The sequence below is a fragment of the Bos javanicus genome, chromosome 1 (assembly GCF_032452875.1).
Source record: "Bos javanicus breed banteng chromosome 1, ARS-OSU_banteng_1.0, whole genome shotgun sequence".
Lineage (NCBI taxonomy): Eukaryota > Metazoa > Chordata > Mammalia > Artiodactyla > Bovidae > Bos > Bos javanicus.
Window position 1 is genome coordinate 142,980,415 of NC_083868.1, and position 16,273 is coordinate 142,996,687.

At 50.7% G+C, this 16,273-nt stretch overlaps 1 protein-coding gene and 1 long non-coding RNA gene across 5 annotated transcripts in view; one reads left to right on the forward strand and one right to left on the reverse strand.

Moving 5' to 3' along the window:
- Positions 1-6,647: 6,647 nt before the first annotated feature.
- LOC133250899 (uncharacterized) lies at positions 6,648-8,451 on the reverse strand. Its single transcript, XR_009737452.1, has 2 exons — positions 8,361-8,451; positions 6,648-7,535 (listed from the first exon to the last, which is right to left on the reverse strand). It is a non-coding gene; the product is annotated as an uncharacterized LOC133250899 (long non-coding RNA).
- Positions 8,429-16,273, forward strand: part of PKNOX1 (PBX/knotted 1 homeobox 1) — a 44,306-nt gene continuing 36,461 nt past the window's right edge. For all 4 annotated transcript variants that reach the window (XM_061422650.1, XM_061422668.1, XM_061422622.1 and 1 more), the window contains exon 1: positions 8,429-8,518. The gene's annotated coding sequence lies outside the window, so the exon portion shown is untranslated. The remainder of the gene's footprint in view (positions 8,519-16,273) is intronic.

Consider the following 16,273-nt stretch of genomic DNA (forward strand, 5'->3'; position numbering starts at 1 on the left):
ATGCATATATCTTTTGAATTAGTGTTTTTATAGTGTTTGGATAACTACCCAGAAATGGAATAGCTGGATCATATGGTAGTTCTACAGAGAAGGCAGTGGCACCCCACTCCAGCACCCTTGCCTGGAAAATCCCATGGATGGAGGGGCCTGGTGGGCTGCAGTCCATGGGGTCTCTGAGGGTCGGACACGACTGAGCGACTTCACTTTCACTTTTCACTTTCATTGGAGATGGAAATGGCAACCCACTCCAGTGTTCTTGCCTGGAGAATCCCAGGGATGGGGGAGCCTGTTGGGCTGCCGTCTATGGGGTCGCACAGAGTCGGACACGACTGAAGTGACTCAGCAGCAGCAGCAGCATGGTAGTTCTATTTTTATTTTTTGAGGAATCTCTTTTCTGTTACCCATAGTGTCTGCATCAATTTACATTCCCTACAACTCTGATTTTTATATTGTCTAGTGAAATGGGTCAAGCATCCCAGGTGGCTTAGTGGTAAAGAATCTGCCTGCTAATGCAGGAGCAGCAAGAGATGCAGGTTTGATCCCTGGGTAGGGAAGATCCCCTGCAGGCGGAAATGGTAACCCACTCCAGTATTCTTGCCTGGAAAATTCCATGGACAGAGAAGCCTGGTAGGCTACAGTCCATGGGGCTGCAAAGAGTCAGACACGACTGAGTGAGTGAGCACAGACACACTGAAATGGGTCAACATTTGGAATAAGTGCATAACTCAGGGAATTAATATTTTCCAAATGACTAAATGGCCATGTTACAAAATCATGTGTGAGAAACAGATCCATCCAACCAGCCAGAGAGACCGGTGGGGTTTGGTCTAACACTAAGAAAGGTTCATTGCTGTGGTGCTGGAGTCCACGTGGCAATGAACCTGAAAGAAACGTCCTCATCCCAGGTGGAGAATCCATGTAAACCCTCCTCCATTATCTTGCTACTCATCTCTGCAAGGCCAGACTATCTTCACAGACATCAGCTGAAACATCACGTTACAACAGACTGAACACAGAAGCAGACACGAGAATCCAGCTATCTTCTGTTAAGCTAGACATTAAAAAGATTTGCAGAAATATGAAGCATGCCACTGTATTTCAGAAGGTAGGAGGGGAGGGAAAGACAGCAAAAGAAATTTGAAAGCAAAGGAGTCTTAAAAATCATTGCTAGCACCTCACACCGACGAGAATGGCCACTATCAAAAACCAGAAAATAATAACTTTTGGCAAAGATGTAGAGAAATTGCAGTCGTTGGGCCTTGTTAATGGGAATGTCAAATTACATGGCCACTGTAGAGAATGGTACGGCGATACCTCAAGCAATTAAAAATAAAATTACTATATGATCCAGCAATTCCACTCGTGAAACAAGTGTCTGTACACTGTGTTCACACCAGCACTATTCACAGTAGCCACAGGGTGGACACAGTCCAAGTGTCATTGACAGGTGAGTGGATAAACAAGATGTGCTCTCTTCTGACTATGAAATACTAGTCCACCTTAAAAAAAGAAGGAACTCCTGTTACGATCTACAACATGGAGGAATGCTGAAGATACTGAGCTCAGTGGATAAGCCAGGGACCTTTGAGTAATGTTTAAATTGGGTCACTCTTTATAGCAAACAACAAAAAGAGGTTGAATTTTGCTTATTGGTTCCATTTCTCAGACCAAGAAATGGGTGCACAGCCTGGCTGGATGCTTTGGGCAGAGGTGGGTTTTGTCCATCCACCTCCCTGGACCCCCGACACTGGTGGCCAAGACTAGAACAAAGTGAGCTCAGCCCTGCAAAAGCTTTTGTTGGTATTACTTTTGTACTTCAAGGAGAAACAGATTTTCACATGCATGACATCACAGACCATGCCTCTTGACTGTGAACCTAATTTAGAAACTGGCCCGATCGCAAAGGAAGCTGAGGCAGCAGCTGGGTTTGGAAAGTTGCTGGTTGCCAACAAGCGGCCAGGTCACTGTGTCACTGGCAGCCGAGTGGCCCAAGGAGGTCTGATGGGGTCCCGCTGTAAAGGTCACCAGCCAGGTTTCATCGGGAGCAGCCAGTTTCCGAAACTTGTGGTCGGTCTGAGAGGTGGGCAGTCGTCGTGCTGTGACCGCGACGAGACCAGGGAGACATGATTGCTGTGAAATAGGAGCCGCAGGCAAAGCTTTGTGCCACGGGCACAGCTGTTCTGGGGCATGGCCGGGACAAAGCTCTTTCACTGGCAAAGTTGTCAAAGGCTGTGCACACAGGGAAAAGCTGGGAACCGCTACTGCCGTCCTCGTGTTCTTTCTTTCTTTCTTTTTTAACTGAACAATATAGTTTACATAGCAAAAATCTAGGTGAAGATCCAGCATTACAGTTAAGACTCTGGGTGCCTGAAAATGTAAGAAGAAAATTGGTTTCACAGCCTAAAAACATGAGTTTGTATCAGGGAACTTATTTATATAAAGAAGACTTAATGTAAAAACTTGGTTAATAAAAGGTCAGGATAAAACTGGGAGAAAGTCGGCTTTTTGTAGTAGCAGCTGATATATATGTGTGTGTGTGTGTGTGTGTATATATATATATATATATATATATGACAGATTTTATTTTCTTAGGCTTTAAAATCACTATGGACAGTGACTGCAGCCATGAAATTAAAAGACACTTGCTCCTTGGAAGGAAAGCTATGACAAACCTAGATAGCATATTAAAAAGGAGAGATATTGCTTTGTTGATAAAAGTTCGTATAGTCAAAGCTATGTTTTCTCCAGTAGTCATGTACAGATGTGAGAGTTGGCTTATAAAGAAAGCTGAGCACTGAATTGATACTTTTGAATCATGGTACTAGAGAAGACTCTTGAGAGTCTCTTAGGCAGCAAGGAGATCAAACCAGTCAGTCCTAAAGGAAATCAACCCTGAATATTCATTGGAAGGACTGATGCTGAAGCTCCAATACTTTGGCCACCTGACGCAAAGAGCTGACACATTGGAAAAGACCCTGATGCTGGGAAAGATTGAAGGCAAAAGGAGAAGAGGGTGGCAGAGGATGAAAAGGTTAGGTAGCATCACTGATTCAATGTACACTAATTTGAGCAAACTCCATGACATAGTGAAGGACAGGGAAGCCTGGTGTGCTGCAGCGTATGGGGTCACACAGAGTTGGCAATGATTTAGTGACTGAACAACAACCAAAAATATTTTGACTCATGTTTCATAGTCTCAGCTTCATCTCAGGGGAGCATGCCTGGCCAGCATGCAAGCCTGGGAGACAAGGTCCGCCACGGTGTTCCCACCGCTCCCCCACCCCCACCCCCACCCCCAGAATGCTTCCTCAGTAAGCATTTTCCTGATGATCAGATTTTAAGTTATTGACAGAGAGTTACCCAAGTAAGCCGGATCATTACAAAAGGGGAAGACTGGGCCTATAGAGGTGCACAGTGAAAACACCACAAAGGCAGAAATCTGGGTGATACTTCTACAAGCCAAGGAACACTGAAGGTGGCCAGTAAACCAGCAGAAACTCAGGGAGAGTCTGGGACACGTTTTCCCTTCCAGCCTCAGAAGGAAGCAGCTCTGTCCACACCTTGATCTTGGACCCCTGGCCTCCAGACTTGAGAGAATAACTCTGTTGTTTAAGCATGCAGTCTGGAGCTTCCCTGGTGGCTGGGTGGTAAAGAAACCACCTGCCAACGCAGGAAACACTGGCTCCATCTGGTCTGGGAAGATTCCATGTGCTGTGGGGCAACTAAGCCCATGTGTTGCAACTACTGAAGCCCATGTGCCCGTGCTCAGCAACGAAAGAAGCCACCCCAATGAGAAGCCCGTGTACCACAACCAGAGAGTAGTCCCTGCTCACCCCAACTAGAGAAAAGCCCAAGCAGCAACAGAGACCCCGCACAGCCAGTAAATACAAACATATATGAAATTATTTAAGCACAGGCACTCACACGCAGTCTGTGGCACTTTGTTACAGCAGCCCCAGGAAAGTAATACACTAGGGTATTACTAGTATAAGGAGACCTGGAACAAGTGAAACATTTGCTGGGCATCTCCAGTGGGAAACTGCTCTCTTTAGAGCTCAACCTTCTGGGTTTTCTGATTCTAGTTTTTCATTGTCTTTGAGCTACTCTATAGTCTAAGTTGTCAGGAATGGGTGACGATGCAGATGTCCCTCCGTTGCCGACTATGTGATGAAGGGACAACCCTCACCCCATGGCTCTCAAATCCTTCCCCTCAAAGCCAGTTTTGCACAAATTGTGAGTTCATGCCAATATTCCAGCCTATTGAAGTGTTTGTTCTTCGCATTTTCCTTTGAACAGGCTGTGACATCTTACTGTTCCCTCAATCAATCAATGAGCTCAGGAAGCTGTTTGCCACCCATTGATTGCATGTCTGCCTGAGAGTCATGATTCTGTCTTGGGCCAACATCATGCTTTAACACTGCCATGGCTGCCATTTTCCTGTTGCATTGGGCTGGGGTCCTCAAGGAGGCTGTGTCACAGGTGAGGGCAGTGTCTCCTGCCCTCATCTTTTAGGGACTTCATTGTTGAACTGTCTTCTGGAGAAAACAGGGGCTCAAGCCTGAAGAACCATGGACATCCGCATATATGCTGGAGGCCTTCCTACACAGCTCACTGCCTCCTCTGCAGAAATCCCTGAGAGATTCATGACCATCCCCATAGAAAGTAGGGAACTGGATCTCATCCACATTCACGTGACAAGTGGCAAAGCCACTTGTCCACACTCAGGACTGTAGACTGCAAGCCCAGGTCTCTTGTAAAAGAGACACCAGTGTCTCTTTTACACAGAAAAACAAATGTCATGTGGGCAGGCTCTAAGATGGTCCTGGGGGTTTCTCTCTCCCTGCTGTTTGTGTCTTCCTGGTTCCCCCTCCCCTTGTATTTGGGCAGGACCTGAGACATGCTTCTAACCAACAGAATAGACAAGGGTGCTTGGAAGATGCTTCTGGGATTACTTTATACAACACTGCAACTTCTGTCTTCCACGCTGACTCTGTTCCTTGCTGGCTTTGATGAAGCAAGCTGCTGGTTTTTCTCTCCATCTCCTCTCTGGAGAGGTCCATGTGGCAAAGAAACTGAACAGGCCTCCAGCCAAGAACCAGCAAGGACCTGAGGCCCTCAGTCCATCTGCCCACAAACATGTGAGGTTGGAAATGGATCCTTCCCCAGTCAAGCCATCAAGTGAGACCACAGCCCTGGAGGCCCCTCATGACCCACCCTGAGGCAGAGAACCCAGCCAAGTTATGCTCAGATTTCCAACCCACAGAGACTGTGAGATAATGTATGTTGTTTTCAGACACTGAGTTTGGGATAATTTGTTACAAAGCAATAGATAGCCAATACACCATGTGTTAGAAGCACTGGTTCGTGCATTCAACAATTATTTGCCAGGTACTAGCATGGGTGCTTGGCATACATCAGTGAACAAAACAGAGTAAAATTCTTGGTCTTCTGGAGTTTAGATTCTATTATTTACGTGTGTGTACAGGGGGCAGGGGTATTGGAGGATGGACACAGTAAAAGTTACATGGTTAAGTGGTTGCATTGTACATTACATGTAAGTAAGCTACATGGTTATACAGTTGTATCATATGTTACATGTAAATAAGTTACGTGGTTATACAGCTACATTGCAAGCTACATGCATCTACAGAAATACCATAGGAGGAGGAAGCAGGGTAGGGAATGGGTTGGGAGTTTACAACTTTAAACCTCTTTTGAGAAAGTGAAGTTGAGAAAGACTTCATGGAGTGAGAGAGAGCCATGGAGATACCTTTGAGAAGAGGACTTTAAGCACAGGAAATCAGCAGTGCAAAGGCCCTGAGGCTGAATCACACTTGGAGTGAGCTAGGAGTAGCTAGGAGGCTGGCTGGAACAGAGCAGGTGAGGGGAAGGGTGGCAGGAGCTGAGGTCAGAGGTGTGGAGGGGAGAGGGATGGTAGAGACCTCACAGGCACTGCATGGACTTTGCTTTTGCTCTAAATGAGATGGGGAACTCTTGCAGGGGTTGAGCATAGCAGTAATGTGGTCTGACTCATTGCTGGTGACCTCCTGTTCACCTGTGCAAACCGAAGTGGCTTATTCTCTGCCATGCCGGCTGCCTTGACAAGCCGCGAGATTCACCCCTATTTGTAGGCTTTTTTTCTCACTCATTTTTCTTACCAAAACCCCAGATCCCAGCCATCCTCTAAAGATGGCCCCAATCCTGCCTCCCCGCACCTCCTCCAGCTTTCACCTTGCAATCTCCCCTGCGAGTACAGCATCTTGCACCCCATCCTGGCTGTCACAGGCTTTGCGCACTGTCTCACACACTCTGCCAGGCAAGGTTCAAGGCTCACCTTTCCTCTACATTCTTCCCCACCTTCTCCAGCTTGAGATAGGGCTGCACGGAGCGGGGCTCTGTCTGTCCCACTGGCACCTCAGCAGAGTTCTTTCTACCCTTCCCCACTGGTCTTGCAAAGCTCCTTCACTTGCCTGCCTGCTCCCACCTTCCCTCCTCCCCTCCTGGCTTCACAGCACCTGCTGTCATCCAGGTAGTTCTATGAACAATTATACGTGGTTTTTTACTTCATACACCTAAATGTGGTCCTTGGGGAAATAGCAGCAAGTCTTTAACAAAGAAATTGGGAAGAAAGTAGGCAGACGCACCCGTTGTACACAAACCTTTCTTTATTGTTCATAAACCACCCTCGTGCCACCACTGGGGGGAGGCCATGGGTGGAGGCAGAGGAAAGCAAAGGCCCCACTTCTACCTCATTTTCATTTACTTTTCCTAAAGAGGGCTCCCAGATGTGTGAGCCTCTGGGCCAGTGTCACTGACGATGCTTCCAGCCCTTTCTCCTCTGGAGCTGGCCCCGTGAAGAGAAGGAAAGGAAGGGCAGGCAGATCATGGGGGGCCCGGGTAGAGGAGGCCAGGCGCAGAGGCCAGACAGGGGTGCAGGGCCTGGGTCTCAACTGCCTTGGGACTTGTTTCAGGTCATCAGGGGACAGCACACTCCCGGGTTCTCCTGGACAGAGACCTCTGCCGCCTCACACACTTGATGGGAACCGGGTGAAAGCTTCAGTCCCAGGTGGGGAGAGGGTGAGGCCAGCCAGGCCAGGGCTGCTTCATGGTGCCTGTGAGCAGTGCCATCAGTTGGGGCCCCAGCCGGGTATAACCTCCCGTCCCTGCCTTAAAATTCTTAGCGACTCTTGAACAAGGGACCGTTCATTCCGACTTTGCACTGGGCCCTGCAAACACAGGTAGCTGGTCTGCACCACTGAATTGTGGGGGTCCCTTCCCTCCAACTCTCCACTGGTCAGTGGCTCACTGCACCCTAGCCCAGGTGCTGCTATCACAGCCTTCTCTCTGGAAAACGGAGCATTTCTGCAGGACCACGAAGAGTGGTGGAGTCCTGAAGACTTAGCAGGGAGGTCCTTCCTGGTGGCTCCTGACTGACTCCCTCCTGAATCACCAGGCATCCTCCACGAGTTCCAGTCCTGGGTCCCGGGGCAGTGTGCGAGCCCTTCTCCAGACAGAGATCCCACCGAGGAACGTTTCTGTAGAAATGGACAGCCGTTCGGGCCCCATGCCTCTGCGGTAGGAAAGGCCTTGCTGGGACCCGCGGGCCTGCTGCAGCACCGTGTCTGAAAGTCCACCTTGAGATACACCATACTTTCCGCGTCTTCCTAAGGGGTGCCACTTCACTGGCAAATGGGGCCTGCGTGGGCCACCGGGGGACAGGTGCCTGACGGCAGAGCGCGGTACCAGAGGCGAGCCTGCAGCGGTGGCTGGAGCCCAGACCGCGGCTGAGAGCGCCGGGGGTCAGGCTGGTGGCTGGCCACTGCCGCCGCTCTCGGGGCGCACGTGTGCAACCTCCGGGAAGAAATCAGGGGACTGCCTCGGACCTGCACACCAAGGGGGCGCCGCGCAGAGTAGGGGCCTGGGCGCCAGACGCCCGCACGGCCCGGCCTCCGAGGACAGCCCGGGGCTGGCCTGCCCTGCATCTCCCGGGCGCGCATTCAGGACTCCTCCCGCGGATGGTACAGCCCGCCCTCCCCGCCTGACCGTCGCGGGTGGTTTCGCCCACCCAAGCCCGCTCCACACACTTCCCCGGGTCTCTGAGGAAAGAGCGGAGGGGGCGTGACGGTAGTAGGCCACGCCCTCAGCTGCATACTAGTGAGGCGGGGCTCGCGGCCTGCGGGGCGGGACGCTCTTCGCGCCGCGGCGCAGCGTCTGGGGGCGGGTCCCCACTGCTAGGCGGGGGCGGGGCCGGCCGCCGCCCGCCCCCGGCTCACTCTCCGCCCCCGGAGCCCAGGCCCCGCCTCCAGCCGCCGCAGCGCAAGGATGGGGCGGGGCCCGGGACCCTCAGGCCCCGCCCTCACTGTGAATATTGATGCGGCGCGCGTCGGCGTCGCCCTCCTCCCATTGAGCGAGACTGTGTCGCGTGGCCCAGCGTCGGCGTGACGGTTGGACGCGGGCGCGGCACTGCGGGTCCCGATTGCTGCAGCCGCTTGTCAGTGTGATGAAGATTGGCACCCAGGTAAGCTGTCACTCAACCGCTCCGCCGCCGCCGCCGCTCCGCCGCCCCGTCCCTATCAATCACGCCGGCCCGCCGGCGCCGCGGCCGCCGCCCCGCCGCCGCCAGCCGGGTCTCCGCGGGCCGCCGCCGCCCGGGAGGGCCGCGCCGGACCTGCCGCCCGGGGCAGGGGGCGGGGAGGGGGCGCGGGTGGGGGAGGGGAGCAGCGGCCGCGGGGAGGGGCGCTGAGGGCCGGGCCGGCGCGGGGGCGCGCCCTGCTTGTTTTTCGGTGTGGGCTTAGGGACGCGGAAATTTCTGGAAGGCTCCGCCGCCGCTGCCGCGCGGGGCCCGCGGCGAAGCGCGCGCTCCTAACCGTCCCTCTCGGAGCGCGGCGCGCGCCCCTGCGCGGGCGGGGCGGGGGGCGCGGGGGCGCGCGGCGGGGGCGGGGGCCGGGCTGAGGGGGCGCGCGGGGGCGGGGCGGGGGCGGGGCCGGCGTCCGGGGCGCGGGGGCGGGGCCGCGCGGGGGCGCGCGGGGCGGACGTTCGCGAGGCGGCGGCGGGGGTGCTCGGCGGCCGTGAGGCGGGGGCGTCGCGCTCCTCGGGCTTCCGGGGTCCCAGAGGCCGGGCGGTGGCCGGCGGGTCCCGGGTTGTTAGGGAGCCCGGGGTGCGCGGTGTCTGGAACGAGTGACACAGGCGTCGCGGGTGGTAAACGGCCGACTAGAACTAGAGGACGGCGGTGTGGGGCCCGGCCCGGCCGCCCGCTGGCTCCCACATTCCTTGAGGGAGAGGTCGTGAGTCACCTCAGGAGAGGCAGGGAAAGAGGAGTCTGCTTTATTTCAGCGCAGAGGCTGCTGGGACGCGGCGTCCTTAGTGGTTCAGAGGCTGGGCCCGTTAGGCTTTCCTTTTGTGATGCATGACTCCTGAATCCGTCTTAGTGCGTGCTGCCCGGGTCGGAGTCCCGGGGTGAGGGCGGAAGGCGGATGCTGGGGAGGGGGAGGGGAGTACCTGTACTGACGCGAATGTGCATTCGGTAACTTTGATCGCAGACCTGCACCATCCAGGGTAGATTTGCCGTTTGTAAGGAGGTTGTGATTAACAATTTTGATCCTAAGACTTAGTTTTCAGTAGAAGCTACTGGTAGGGATACTTACCGCTTTATGCTAAATGAAACCCTCAGCTTTCGTTGGATATACTTGGATGATTTCTCCTGACATATTAAGAAAGGGCTTATGTACTTGCATAATGTTTTATGCAGTGTTTTCTGAATACTGTGTGGAAAAATCGAAGTGAAATGTGAAAATTCTGCCAGTACAGTTGCTGGTGATGCTCTCAAATCTAGGTGTACGTGGATTTGGAAGGTGGCCCACTGACTCCAATTTGCCTTTCATCGGTTTTTTCCTTCACTTTCCCAGCGTGGACAGAGTCGTGCGTTTCGTTCAGCACGGTTGTGGAATAGAGTTGTAGGACATAGGGCTTTCCGAAGGACCCTTCCTACTTCAGAGATTTACAAGTGGGGATTAGAGTTGGTGAAATATCGTATGAGGTTAAGACTGAAAAGGTGAACATCCCGTGCTAACAATCTAAGTGCGGACACTAGCGATACTGGGTGTTAACGCTGTCCTCTAGGGCACAGATATTTACATGTCTGTTTCAGTGTGGTAACTTTAGGAAAGTACCACTTAGGATCAATGAAGGGTACTGGGCAAATAGTAACATTCTAGCGTAACTCTTCCACTTTTGTTGCAACTAATTGAAACTGTTCAGAAGAACACTTTGAAACCTCTCAGTTAAGTTCAGTCGCTCATCATGCGCCCCAGGGGGCCTTTCCTGCCCTCCCCAGATCTCTGGTCTCCTCCTCCTCCTGGCACAAACGTTTTTAAAAAAACAAAATAGGATCAGGAAGAGAACCTATTATACTGAAATACAGTTATCAAAAATATTGAACTAAACTTGTGATGAATTTCCTGACCTGCTTTTTATTAGCTCACGTAGTAACAGATGGAACACCAAATCTAATTCTTTTTGAGTATTGATGAGTATAAGCGTCAGTTTGGGATTTTTGTACAGTGCTAATGTTTTGTGAAAATATCTGTGGTTTCTGTTGGTGAAGAAGTCACAGGTGCTGTGCAAATTCCAGGATTTTGTGACTACCTGTGGAATTGAATGAGTGCTAAATTTCAGCCAGACGTTATAAAGATGTGATTTTTTTCTCATTCAGGTTCACAGAGACTAAGAGCCTCTGCACTAGCAGTCAATTTGCTCCCAGTGCATCCTTTACTAGGAATATGTATGTACCCCCCTTTTTCTTCCTCATAGTGCTTGTGCTGAGGGCAAGGGTGCTGAGGGCAAGGGCGATGAGGAAGTAGAAACAGCACAACTCAGGGAACCAGAGCTGAACTGTCTGGGGTCACAGCAGGGTGAGTCATTGGAGTAACTGTCTGACACCAGTAGTGATGACTCACACGTGGGATGGGTTACAGTTCTGTCTTGTACAAGTTGTTTAGGAAGGTGGAGTATAGTGTTGAAAGGGTTCAGTTGAGAAATTGTTGGAATCAACATTCAGGGACTGGGAGGCAGGGGCATTTGGTTGGAAAGACCTGGCTGTAGAGACTGTCAAATAAGGCCCCTCTGGCTCTATTGCACACCTGGCCAGTGAATGGTCAGAGTACCCGGCTGCTGGGTGCCCTTGGCTGGCAACTGTCCTCGTCTTGGTGTGTCAGCCTCACTGGTCTACTCACTGTTTCTGGGAGGTTTGCAGACTGTGCCGGATGCCGGCCCAGCCAACTCTGTGTGTGACGAGGTGGTTTCAGACTCTGGATGTGGAAGCTCTGTGGCTCTGAGGTCACTTCTGGGGACCTGCGGAAGGGACAGAGTGGCTGCTTCATTCCATCTCAGCTTCCTTGGGGGAAAGTCCTCCAGCTCTTCTAGAATCTTGAAAAGCGCTGATCAGTCAGGTTTTGGGACTGAGGGCCTGTGCATTGGTGAACGTTTTCAGTTCCCATTGTCTTGAGCCTTCTCTTCAGTGTTAGGATGCACTCATCAGGACAGGTCCAGCCAGCAGCCCCCCAGCCCTCCCTTCCCCTCAGGGTGGTCTGCCCAGTGTGGGGTCATGCACTCCTGTCTGGGGATTATTCTACTCAGGGCGACCCTGCCACCCCACAGGTGTCTGTCATTTGGCGCAGCCTCCAGCCTTGTTGGGGAGAGGTCGCAGGGCATGTGGTGGGAAATGCCTCTGGTGTTTGCATCTTTAATGCCCGGCTGCCTTACTCAGGCCCTGGGGTGGCAGGCCGCAGGCTGACTTCACCGGCAGGTCACGCAGGAATAAGGGAGAAAGGAACCTAGTGGAGTCCAGTGACCCAGGTAGTGCTGGGCCTGGGGGTGGATGGAGTTGCAGCTTGGGGCCTGGCGGGATCTGGCTGCCACCCCGGCCTTGACCTTCCCGGCTTGCTCTTCCCTTGTTGATCTCGACCGTCTGCTGCTCCTGCACACTCTGCTCCTCAACTCTGCCTGCTTTATCCTCTTCTGTTCTCCTCACACACCCTGCCCACCCCAGAGACAGGGTGACGATTGTCTCGGCCTCCACCGTGTCCCCCAGGTGCCCACCTGGTCCCCAAGCTCTCCCCAAGGAGGGGTGGGCTTTTGCCAGCTCACAGCCACTGCAGTGGGGTGGGTCACTTGGAAGGGACTGTAGGTGGTAGGAACTGTGATTGCAGTTTCCTCAACAGTCTCGTTGGATTTGCAGAAAGTACCTTCATGAGAGCTTGGCAAGCCCTCAGTATATGCTATACTATAGCTGAGACATTTTATCAAGGTTTTTAATTTTTTTTTGCTTTAAAAAATCAGGAATTTAATTTTGTGTTATTATAAATTCAGTTATGTGTTTATGCGAAGTATCTTTTTAAAAACAAGATAACAGTTTATTGCTGTATAAATGAAACACCCCTGTGATCCTCTGGGGCAGGGGTTCAAAGCTGGGCCCCTGTTGACTTTTGGGGCTGGGTACTTCTTGTCTTGTGCATTGTAGGATTTTAGCAGATGCCAGCGGGACCCCCACCAACAAGTGTAACAACCAAAAATGTCTTCAGATAGTGCCAAGCATTTGCTGGGGGACAAAAATTCCCCCTGGTTGAGAAGTAATGCCCTGGAACAGCATTTTCCAAACCACCTTGTGTGGAACCCAAGTTTAATGGGATAGGCGTAAGTTTTTACATATTCATCAGTGCAGCTATTTTAAGTTGTATTTTTAGTCAGTGTTATGTGTAGTTTCATGTTTTACATAATTGACGTGTTTCACATTTTCAGCATTTATCTATGGTCTTAATACAGTTCTGTGATTCTGGTTTCGTGTGTGTGGCTGTCCCTGCTGGTGTAGATGGAGCCTTTCAAGCACGTGGGTCTTGTTGTTTCCTGTGTTTATTTGATCATCCTCTGGCCTGCCAGGCTGAGCGCCAGCCGGATCAGGGCAGGGACAAGGCTGCCAGGCCCAGGTCCACAGTGTTCTGTCGCTGAGCTCAGATGGTGCCCTTGGGAGAAAGATGGTACCATGATATAACCCTTGCCTTGAAGGGTTGGGGTTCCTATTGAACCTAAAACATACTCATTGACCATTAATAGCAAGTATATCATGAAAGTTTTAAATCTCTGTTTTTAATGATGAGAGTGGTAGTCATGGTTTTAAAAACAAAGCTGTGATTTGAGTTTAAATTCTACCAGCTGTGATAGGCCTTCCAGCTCAGAATTTACTGAAACGGATTCTGAAACCATTAAACACCTTTGTGGTTGGAATTTTGCTGTGTCTCTCTTGAACATATGTGGTTGGCTTTTGGGGGCTAGATTTTGTTTTGACAGGATTTAACATCTGTGATTTTATTCGAATATTATGTTAAACTTCAAGTGGTGCCTCTCAAAACCTTGCTTGAAAAATAAAGTGATCTCTTGACAAACATTTCTCCTCAGAATGAGTTCTTGACTGACCATCTCACGGAGAGGGACATGAAGGCAGATGGAAGGCGAGGGAGGAGGGGGCGCCCGGCGGGGTGGGAGGGGGGCAGGTGGCTGGTTCTCTGGCCACAGTCACAGCCCTTCCCATACAGGAATGAAGACTGATGGCGCTGTAGTGACCTACAGCTGCTATCCTCCAAGGGCATTGGAAAAGGTCTCTTGTTTTGAATATAGAATTTTGACAGTTTTCTTGGGGTCCTTAACAGCTGTCTCAGCTTTATTAATGCACCAGTTTGGTTTAGAGAAGGATCATCAATTCCGCATCCCCCCACCCCCAGTCTAAAGGTGTAGTTTGTACTGTCTTTCCATCGTCTTCTGGCTTCATTACCAGTTCTCACAGCCACTAAAACTGAAATTACCCCAGAATTTCCTGCATTTCTGTGTGGATGGAATTGATCCTGCTCATAGAGCAATTTCCGAGAGTGGCTTGAGGACCCTCCCTGCTGGGAGACCTGAGCCTCTGTTGGGTGGGCCTGGCAACCAGGAAGGGAGGGAGCTGCTGGACACCTCAGCATGTGTGTGGATTAAATGAAAAATGCAAGAGACTGCGTCACTGAGGCTGAGTTAGAGCACGTTGTAGCTGGGGTTTGTGGCCCTTTTTGTGCAGTCCTGGAACCATCCTTGGTATACTGCAGAGGAAAAGAAGACGTGGTACACGCTGTGTGTGGCCGCAAAGCCGCACACGGTGACCAGAGGGCCCTCTTCAGGAGGAGTGCTGGCCGACTCAGCAGCTCCCCTGAAACCAGTAGGTCTGGATCTAGCTGGATCAAACAGTGTAACTGCTGGGGAAATATGACTAATAAAAGGGGAAGGGTAGGGTATTTTCTCTCAGTTCAGTTCAGTTGCTCAGTTGTGTCCGACTCTTTGCGACCCCATGAATCGCAGCACGCCAGGCCTCCCTGTCCATCACCAACTCCCGGAGTTCACTCAGACTCACGTCCATCGAGTCAGTGATGCCATCCAGCCATCTCATCCTCTGTCGTCCCCTTCTCCTCCTGCCCCCAATCCCTCCCAGCATCAGAGTCTTTTCCAATGAGTCAACTCTTCGCATGAGGTGGCCAAAGTACTGGAGTTTCAGCTTTAGCATCATTCCTTCCAAAGAAATCCCAGGGCTGATCTCCTTCAGAATGGACTGGGTGGATCTCCTTGCAGTCCAAGGGACTCTCAAGAGTCTTCTCCAACACCACAGTTCAAAAGCATCAATTCTTTGGTGCTCAGCCTTCTTCACAGTCCAACTCTCACATCCATACATGACCACTGGAAAAACCATAGCCTTGATTATACAGACCTTTGTTGGTAAAGTACTGTCTGTGCTTTTCAATATGCTATCTAGGTTGGTCATAACTTTTCTTCCAAGGAGTAAGTGTCTTTTAATTTCATGGCTGCAGTCACCATCTGCAGTGATTTTAGAGCCCCAAAAAATAAAGTCTGACACTGTTTCCACTGTTTCCCCATCTATTTCCCATGAAGTGATGGGACCGGATGCCATGATCTTCATTTTCTGAATGTTGAGCTTTAAGCCAACTTTTTCACTCTCCCCTTTCACTTTCATCAAGAGGCTTTTTAGTTCCTCTTCACTTTCTACCATAAGGGTGGTGTTATCTGCATATCTGAGGTTATTGATATTTCTCCCAGCAATCTTGATTCCAGCTTGTGTTTCTTCCAGTCCAGTATTTTTCATGATGTACTTTGCATATAAGTTAAATAAGCAGGGTGATAATATACAGCCTTGACATACTCCTTTTCCTATTTGGAACCAGTCTGTTGTTCCATGTCCAGTTGTGATGACCAGTATGTAGTGTGATGGGTATCAACACAGCCTATGTAAATAGCTCTTAACTCTTAGATTCTAAAGGGATCCATGGGAATAAATGCTGGAAGCCTAAATCTAGAAACTTCTGTTCCAGTGGGTAGTTCCCAGTGCCTCCTTGCTCTTTGATTTTTCTCTGTCATCTGAGCACCAAAAATCCATGCTCTCCAATGGAGTCAGTGTAGAGTGTCGAATTCTCTCTCATGCATGCCCCTGCCTTGCCCAGAACCCCCTGTTCTGAGACCCTAGATGCCAGAGGCCTCTACATTGCCAGCTCCGGAGCTCCTGGCTGGAGAGCAGGCCAGCTAAGCTCCTGAGTGCCTGGAACCCAGGGTGGGGAAAGGACCGGAGCCTCATTCATGGCCTCTTTTTTTCTTTCTAGAATCTTTTTTTTTTTTTCCCCTTGATCTTCATATCTCTTTGGGTGATTCTTATGTGAAAGGAATGAAAACAGGAGATGGAATAATTCTCAACTCTTTTTGAGTACTTTTCTGAGATTTGCTTTCTTATGGACCCTTTTGACTTGATAATGTTTATTTTTTTATTTTTTGGCCATGCTGTGTGGCATGTGGGATCTTAGTTCCCAGACCAGAGATCAGACCCCATGCCCCTGCAGTGAAAGTTCGAAGTCTTAATCACTGGACCACCAGGAAGGTCCCCTGGCGGGGGGACTTAATGTTTAGTTAACTTGCCTGAGGACATACTTACTTTACCTATTGTTTATTTAGATGTTTATTTCTCATTTTTTTTTAAGCTTATTTATTTGGTTGCATTGGGTCTTAGTTGTAGCATGGGGGATCTTTGTTGCACGGACTCTCTAGTTGAGGAACAGGGCTTAAGTTGCTCCAGGGCATGTGGGTATTAGTTCCCTGACCAGTGATTGGACCTGCATCCCCTGCATTGCAAGGCGGATTCTTAACCACTGGACCACCTGGGAAGTCCCTATTACTCAGTTTCAATTTTAATGTT